Below are 9,012 nucleotides of genomic sequence, written 5' to 3'. Positions count from 1 at the left end.
AGGGACCCCAGGCTGGAGCAGGGAGGAGTGTGAGGAGTCCTCCCCTGGGGAGGAAGGAGCGGCAGGGACAGTGAGTGATGAACTGACCCCAACCCCATTCCCCGTCCCCCTGCGCCTCTGGGGGGAGAGAAGAGAGAGAAAACTGGGAGTGAAGTTGAGCCTGGGAAGAAGGGAGGGGTGGAGGAAGGTGTTTGTAAGATTTGGTTCTATTTCTCATTATCCTACTCCAATTTGACTGGTAATAAATTAAATTAATTCTTTTCCCCAAGTCAAGTCTGTTTTGCCCATGACGGTAACTGGTGAGTGATCTCCCCCGTCCTTATCTCAACTCACGAGCCTTTCGTTATATTTTCTCTCCTCTGTCCAGCTGAGAAGGGCAGTGACAGAGTGGCTTGGTGGCACCTGACATCCAGCCAGGGTCAACCCACCACATCCTTCCAGGTACCTGTATGAAGCATTTCTCTCTCCAACAGCAACAAAGTTATTGCCAGAATGTATTTAATAAAGTTATTTTCACCTGACGTACATAAAGGTTGGATTTGGGGTTTGGAGTTCCCCCCCACACCCCAACAGTATGAAGCCATCTATCCACCAGCATGTAACAACAGAAAATCAGAATTAATCCCCTTCTTCACTGTCACTTAGTACGGCAGAAAGAGAATGGGAAATCAGCCTTTCAGTGTGTAAAATGAACACAGCAAACTTCTCGGTCAGAAGCCAGTGCTTCCAGCATGGCTGGGGCACTGAACTCTGAGGACATCAGAAAGGGACTAAGGGCTTTGAAAATCATCTCTGTAGCTGCTTGGCAATGTGGAAAATACAGAGGATCTAAGGCCTTGTAAAATGTAGCAGTGCTTAAACTCTAGTAACTCTGGTAGCTTTAAAATCCTTTTAAAATATATTAATGACACAAAGATACTACAAGTCAGTGGTGATTTTGCTGCAGAATCAGAGTTGCCCAAATTTCATTCACTACAAAGCAATCATAAAAGAAACCAAAAAAGCAAATTACTAAAGGAATTAAGTTTGTTGGCCAGTTTGATACACATCTAACATAATGTTCAAGAATATTCTGGGGCAATATGATTCAGTAACACAGCTGTAGCAACAGTATGAAGAGAGACCCAGAATCAGAAAAGTGGCATCAGAAGGCGCCAGACCTGCACTGGCTATACCAAACCACACATATGGGGGCTGCCGAGCACGACTCAAATACAACTCCATGCCAAATCTACATCTTCAGCTCCCAGCAAGACAGTGCTGTTACCATGGCTGCTGAGTAATACAAATCTTTGGCTGCGAAAGAAAATGAGTCAGTTGGGGCTGGTGAAGCCATCGCCGTAAGATTAACCGAGCCCCAAGCCCTCAGTGGTAACAGGACCTCTTGGGGACCACTGTCACTTCCCCTGCATGAAAAACTCCAGTGTTTTCCCTCCCCGTAGGTCTTAAAAGTATGAAGTATGTATCTTGCGTACCTGGGGCATGAAGGTTGAAGTATGCATTTCATACCTGAATCATGACAGATTAACCACCGTGGTTTTAATTACATTCCCAATGCTCTCCATGCTGGTTAGGGGAGGCAGAGAAGAGAGCAGTCTAGCTCCAACGGGGAGCATAAGAGGGCTGGGGGATGAGAGAAGCAGATGGAGTACGAGTTGAAGGACAAGGTGCCACCTATACTTACACACACACTACCTATTTCACTATTTTTGCTGCAGCGGACGCACGGGAGAGCTGTTGATGGGGAATGACTCACGGCTGTGCGATACCCAAAGCTGCTGTTTGGACTTCAGCCCTGTCTGCTGGTGCCCCAGGAAAGAAACAGTCAGGGAAGAAGGACAAACAAAAGGTCCTTCTGGAACTCCACCCTTCGGTCTGACACAGCAGCTCTTCGATAACGCAGGTGATGCCGCAAAGGAAGCCGTCCCTGGCTATTATTAGAAACCCAACCTGAGCCTCTCCCCGCTCACAGAAGCGATAAGCTGAAGCCAGCGGAAGACCTGCCTCGAATGTGTCGCGTTGCCAGAAAATACTCTCTCTTCTGGACCACAACATCACGATGCTTACCAAGCATCACCTCATTCTCCGTATTCAGTACTTGATAATACCACTTAATATTTATTACTGGTGCAAAGATAATTTACTAATATTTACTAAGACCAAAACAAATAACCTAGGAGGAATCAGCTTTACGGTGAGCAGACACAGGCCACACACCGAAGAAAGAAACCAAAAATATTGCCTGTCTACCCTTCCTCTGAGCATCACGCACCCTCTTCACCGAGCGAGGCAGGAATCCTGCGCGAAGAAAATTAAGTGATCATGTAATTAAAAATTACATCACGTATATATTTGAGGAGGCCACAACCAAGGCTGAAAGGCAGCCTTAATTCTGACATTTGCTAACCAGAGCTAGGCTTGGCTTTACAGCCTTACAGGAAGAGAAGGCAACTTTATTTCCAAGCTCTCCCCAGATACAGCTGCTCTGATTCAGCATGAATCAGAGCCATAAGAGAGTCACACAGGAATTTACAGTTCTCTGATGAGTCTGAGGTCTACAGAGAGCTAGCTAGTCATATCGTGCACGGGCTCCTATCACACAGCAAAAGTTAACATAAAGGATTATTAATTCCACAGCAACAGCTTACTTGTGAGCACTACAGGAGCATCAGTGGCAAAGGGAGGCGTGAGAAGGGAAGTACATTTATTTGAGTTTTTATGCACTTCACAGAAAATAAAACAATCATGGGAGATGATTGCTCACTTGACAACAAACCACCCTGTCCAACAGCATTGTTGCCTTCTAAAAATGTTTTATCCCTAAACTAAAGCTCAGAGGTGTAACATGGAAGACCAGCAGCTCAGCCACAACAGAAGGCAAGTTCAGAGTCACATCAAAGACAGTAATTCGGCTCCCTCCCTGACACGTTCTCAGGAGATTCAACAGGAAGAAAAACACATGTATACATATAAAAGAATGTGGCCATATGATCATAAATGCTTTAAATCTTTTCTAAATAACCTGTCCTTAAGTAAGGCAGAATAAAAGACCAGATTCACCCTTCTGGTCAGCCTGGAAAGATGCATGAAGCCTTTAAGTCAACCCCATCTCTTCATTTGCAATGGCCTGGAGCGGTCCTGGTCAGCTACCACATCCTGCTGGGACCTGAACCTCAGAAACCACACTTGTATCATCATCATGTTTGCTGTCCACCGAGATTCCTAGAAAGTGATCTGATCTGTTCTAGGTGTATATAGTATTTGCCAAGGAACTTCCATGGCTAAACCATGGCAGATTCAGAGGTAGGAGACGTCCTGCGCCAGCTGACACAATCATGAGTCAACTGCATGTCATCCTCCCACCCCCCAATAAATACCTTGCATCATCTTTTCGGTGTAGCAATGGAGACTTTCAAGGCAGTAACCAAACAAACCTGTTTTTCTAAGAGTCCTTCATTTAACACAAGAAAGCCTAAATAAAGTACGAGGCAATTAAAAAGTAATCAGGTTGTTGAAAGTACTTTCAGTTATGCATTTTAATTTAGCCTTCACTATGGTTCAAGACGACTCTCAAATAGCAGCTTCATTTGATACAAAAATACAGTAATATCTAGATAATTGCTTCACTTGCAGCTTGCCTGACCGCACAGAAATACTCCCAGAAATGGAACTGGAAAAACATTTCAGAGCAAAAGGAGATAATTTGTTATTAATCGCAACAGCAAACCCATGAAAGCTCAATTATAACCGTACTGACAAGGTAAGATGTCCAATGATGCGGGTTTGTACAGTCTTTCTAAAAGTTCACCTCTTAATAAATGTGCATTTGTGAAGCACCAACCCCACACACTAGTTCACCAGTTACAAAAAGTTCAGGAAATATTTTTATGGCAAACTAGAGAACAAAACTAAACCACAGAGTTTTCCAGAAAGTCAGGATGTGTACTTTTACAAAGTTTCAAGCCGCAGTTAAGAAGCTGCTAGGTTTTGGGTGGCATCCTCTTCAGCCTTCAAACAGGATCAGGACCTTCTGTTTTCCTTGTCAAAAATTTCACCCAAATACCAGTGCTGCCAGGAGGACTGGTACTGAAGAGCCTTTGCCACCACAGCACCTCACAACCCAGTTGTTTTCTAAGTGTTGGGTTGCAAGACTGAGAGACAGCAAGCTGAAATGAGGATAAAAAGAGTTTGACCATTGTCTGGTCAGAATCTCACTAAGGAAAGTTCCACACTAGGAAAGAACAGAATTATTCCTGGAAGACAGTTAAATGCCAGCTTGGACTTTTAAGGACCGTAAAGCACTCTCAGATCCACTTTGTATCACAGCACCACTAAAGATACACAGCTACATAACTCAATGTGTCTTACAATAGTTTTAAGAGTGATGTTATCAGGCTGAGATTTCTCTCATCTTAAATATTACATTCACGTGAAGTACATAGTACGTTTTTAACAAGCTAAACCCAACACTTTCTGACAGACTATATTTCTTAATCTTTTAATTTTGCCCAGTTATACAGTGGAAACAATTCCAAATTCAGAATCCTTATCAAACTGAAAACAGCACAGTGAAAACAGCAAAACAAGGTGGACAATATGCCTTTGAGATCCTCTTCTTGAATCTTTTCCGTCAGTGTCAGTAGAACAAAATATACAGCTCTCGCAGAAAGGTTGAAGAAGAATACGTTTCTCTCTCCTTTCTAAAGTGAAATCAAATTACAAGCATCTCTATTCTGGATTAAAGCACAAATACACCACACAGAACAACCTCAGCAAAGCGCACAGAAAATGCACTTCACTCGTTAGGGGCTCTAAAAAGAGGAACTGTCTTTTTGCTGAAGGTTTCTTGACATCTTCACCAGTAACAGGCAACTTATCAAACTGGCCTTTCAGGCCAATTTTAACTCTGCTTTCTGTACTAGTTCCTGATTTACAGTAACTCAAGTGAATTGAAATCCAATAGCTTTAAACACCTCTGATGCTTAACATGTTAAAGCCCCTTCTGTTGCTTGTTTTCGTGTATTTGATATTCAGCCTTATTTACATCTTTTCCAATATATTTTTCATCTCTTTGCAGAGATTGCAACTCCTGAAAATTTGATAGCTTACCCTTGCAGCACTGCAATTGTAAAAAATAAGTAAATCATTTCTTGTCACAATGGTATATAAAGCTTCTGAAGCGATGGAATATATAAAAGTGAATAAAAGGCTTTCAGCAACTGTCACAAAAGCCTTCAGGAGACAGGAACTTTAGATTTCTTGCATCGTCTTTATAGTGATGATTTCCACTCTGATAATGCAGACGGGTACCGAGATATTTTGCAGATCCAAAATAACTTCCTGAGCACTTGAAACCATCTGAAGTGTTTTCCGTTCTGTGTAAGCTAGAGCGCTGGTTCTGTCTTTCAATACTTTAAGAATGTTACTTGGAAAGAGATCGCTTTAAAACATTTGTCTGAGGCAGACTGGCAGTAGCACTGAGGTCTGAAGCCACATAAAGCTCTCCAGCAGCAGAAGAGTTAAAATCAGATTCATTCTGTGACTTGTATCGCAGCTGAAAAGCAAAACATCACCAGCTCAGCTAGACATTACTCTAGAAAATAAGTCACCCTGAACTAGCATCCTGGACAAAATCTTTATGCTAAATCTCACCAGGGAAAAACCCACCATTTCCTCTTTGCATTGTGAAAAGAAACGGTTGTTACTGACCGAGAGCTGAGCGCTCCCCTCCAGCTGCCTCTTCTACCCACAAAGTATTGCTAGGTTTTCTTAAATTCACACCACCCACAAAACGTGGCAGGTTCACTGATTTTAAGATAAGCTTTGAAGAGCAAGATGCCACACCAACAGACTAAGGCAAAGTTACCAGTTCGGTAGGGGACTCCAGGTTTAACACCAGAGCTGACAAGCCCAGGTGGGGAGCAGCAGAGGCAGGACACATGCCGCCCCGGGCTTTGCTTCTGGGCCAGGCCCAGGTCAGACCTGGGAGGAAAGTGTACAAGCTAATCAGTAGGTAGAGAGAGAGCAACTTCATCTTGACTTGCAATAGTTAAAAAACACCCTTACAATATGAAAATCCCAACCTTCATACACCTTACAAAGTTTGTCAGTGTTGTATCTTCTATGATCCATACCTACTTACATACTTGATACCCTAATGAATCACTTTTAAGAATGGCATTTTTCAAACATAATATGTAATTTATACTGTTTTACATGAAGATATTCAACTGAGCATCTTCTTATAAGAGTTTTGAACTGTCTACCTTTTTATTTAACCTTATGCATCCTTCCATTACAATACACAAAGAAGCTCTGTGATCAGCTCCTTCAGCACCTGCTATTTCATGTGCTCTGACAGTCCATCTTATTTAAGAAGGCATAATTTATCTTCCCAGTCTCTCTTCAATTACTTTTTCCCTACCCTTGAGTATTTTATTTACAGACTTAGAAAGTACTTGGTGGCTGGCAATATTTATTTTGAGATAAGAATGACTATTGTATGCAGTGCACTCCAAAGGAGACATCACGGTCCATTTGCAGAGGCAGGGTACACCTTTTATATCCTTCAGCACGCAGTTTCATCTGTGCTGTAAGGTCTCATTTGCTTTTCAGAAGCACAACTTTGAGTTTACAGTGATGTTATGGGTCCCCCAACGATTACAAATATATACTTCTTATACTGTACTAAAACTGACCTGTGCTCTTCTCTCCATTAGCAGTATTAAGCCACATATACCAGTACTATCCCACTTGTTCACCTAATGAATTGTCCTTCTGGAGTTCTTCACATCCCTCTGACTTTGGATAACTTAAATCTGAGCAAATCATTTTACTACTCAGTTCTTCCATGCTGTTGGTAAATGCAGTGTCTACCACAGCCCTGCAACAGACCCCCTAGACAGATCTATGAGAGAAGAGTGCGTTAAATGAGGTCATTAAACTTTTCCCAGGATGAAAGTGAGAAGACCAGGATTCCGTAGGCCAACAAGGTCAGATTTTGACCAGACAGTGACGTGGAGCAAGCTCCTGTATTCTAACTGCAACACAGACTCCACACAGCCCAACTTCCCTGCGGGGGCATGGAGTACGTGAGCCTCTGAGGAACCCCTGATCTCTTGGCCAGATCACCTCTGGTACCTGAGCCAGCTGAGTGTTCCTGCATGACATCTCGGTCCAAAGAATGGACAGGCACACACTTACAGTTTGGGTGTTGGAGGTCCCCTACAGAGCCTTAATAGAATGATTATAGTCAACCCTATCTTTTTATTCATGTATTAATTGTGTGTGTGGGAAACATGTTATCAGTAACATCGAACTCTCCTCTATATACGTGGACTTCGCATCATAACATTTCTTCCAGATAACAGGTTTTTTTCTCCCCTGTTAATTATTTCTACCTGTTTATTAAGATATAAATATAAGGCTTACCTGTCTAATTCCCAGGACCAGCCCTAGGATGTTTTTAAGATACAGGGGCATTTGCTACTGTTTCTTCCTTGGGTCAGTAGCTGCTTTTAAAGAAAGACTCAGTATTTTTCATCCTCAACCCCTGTTTAAGCTCCTCTGCTGAATGACTATAAACTTAGGATATCAAACATATTCAAGTGTTTTACAAACAAATACATTAAGATTCCATGAACCAAGAATTAGCAAAATCTGTTTTACATATGAGTAAAGATACTACTAAGCTACTTGCCCAAAGCCTCATGGAGAATCAATCAGTGGTGGAGAACGAGAAGGTGTCACTTCCAGGCTCTATCTGTACGTGCTAGGCAGTGCCTTCAGTGCAGTGTGAAGAAGGAACCATACAAACTGCATTGCAGTGCCACCACTGCCGTCAGTAACAGGACACTACGTTGTTCTCTATCAGAAGAGGACAATCTCCATCCTTTACTAATGCAACAAGAAAACGCAGATTACTGCTGGTAGGGCAGCCTATGATTTACAGCTAGACAAAGCTCTAAGGCTCCCATCAATGCAAGCTGCTGGTCTGTCCCTGAAGGTTGTCCCATACTGAATTTAGGGTTTACTGCAGAAGTTCAACGTTACTGCAAACACATGTTTATAAGTCATGCACTGATTTTCTCTCTTTTTTTTTTTCCTCCCAAAGCAGTTAATCACACAGGATCTCAGGATTAGCTGAAGTGCAGTGCTTGTCAGATGCCCACACTGGAGACACAAGAAACTGAGGCCCCTACTCACATCTACCTGGCTGCGTATTGCTTCACGCTTCCAGCACTGAAGAAACGAGACAGCTTTCCGAAATCCACAAAATGACAGGAAGCAATCCAAAAGACACAATGTGGCTAGCAGATGACGGTGAACGACAGCTTATCACAAAGACTGCTGGCTGCAAAAGGAAAGCTGTGCAGTAGGACTAGCTTTCGACTTCATTACCACAGTCCAAGCCCCTTTCCACACATACCCCTCTGTGACCACCCAGACAATTAATTCATGAAGCTGCACTGGCTTAAAAAGAAAAATATTTGCCTTGTTCTTCCAGCCAAATACAAAATGAAAAGTCAGCAGCTTGGAAGGATTATTGAGAAAGCATGGTAGCCAGAATAACATGACATAAGAGGGGGAAGAAGGCTCCACTACATTTTTTGTGTATCTTAATCAATTGTTCCAACACCTCACAATCACGTATGTTCAAAAGTATATCTGTAAAACATACTTCTCAGGACAGCATCCACCACATTTTAAAAGTGTTTATACAAAACTTGATTACTATGAGTTATCTGCCTTGTGATGGTTATTCTTAAAAGTTGAAAGTGGTCATTGATAGAGACCTATCCATAAAAAAAGAATTCCAGAGTATTTTTGTTGTTTCTTCAAGAGCAGTCTTCTGCTGATCTCTTATTTAAACTTCAAAGAAAGCAATTTGAAAACAAATATTACAGTGGCACATTTGAAACCCTATATGGACTTACGAAAACAGGAAAATGAAACTGGCTAAACAGAAGTGAAACTAATTTATTCAATCTGTCAAAATTCATTGTCAGCAGG

At 42.2% G+C, this 9,012-nt stretch overlaps 1 protein-coding gene across 1 annotated transcript in view; it reads right to left on the bottom strand.

Moving 5' to 3' along the window:
* UBE2V1 (ubiquitin conjugating enzyme E2 V1) overlaps positions 1-9,012 on the bottom strand; it is a 19,749-nt gene that overhangs the window by 10,419 nt on the left and 318 nt on the right. Inside the window, exons 1-2 of the mRNA XM_035900901.1 lie at positions 5,867-9,012; positions 5,110-5,554 (exon numbers count right to left, since the gene is read on the bottom strand). The exon at positions 5,867-9,012 is cut by the window's right edge and continues 318 nt beyond it. The gene's annotated coding sequence lies outside the window, so the exon portion shown is untranslated. The remainder of the gene's footprint in view (positions 1-5,109; positions 5,555-5,866) is intronic.

Source organism: Egretta garzetta, unplaced genomic scaffold (assembly GCF_000687185.1).
Source record: "Egretta garzetta isolate BGI_Z169 unplaced genomic scaffold, ASM68718v1 scaffold188, whole genome shotgun sequence".
Lineage (NCBI taxonomy): Eukaryota > Metazoa > Chordata > Aves > Pelecaniformes > Ardeidae > Egretta > Egretta garzetta.
This window is presented reverse-complemented; position numbering and strand designations above follow the sequence as displayed.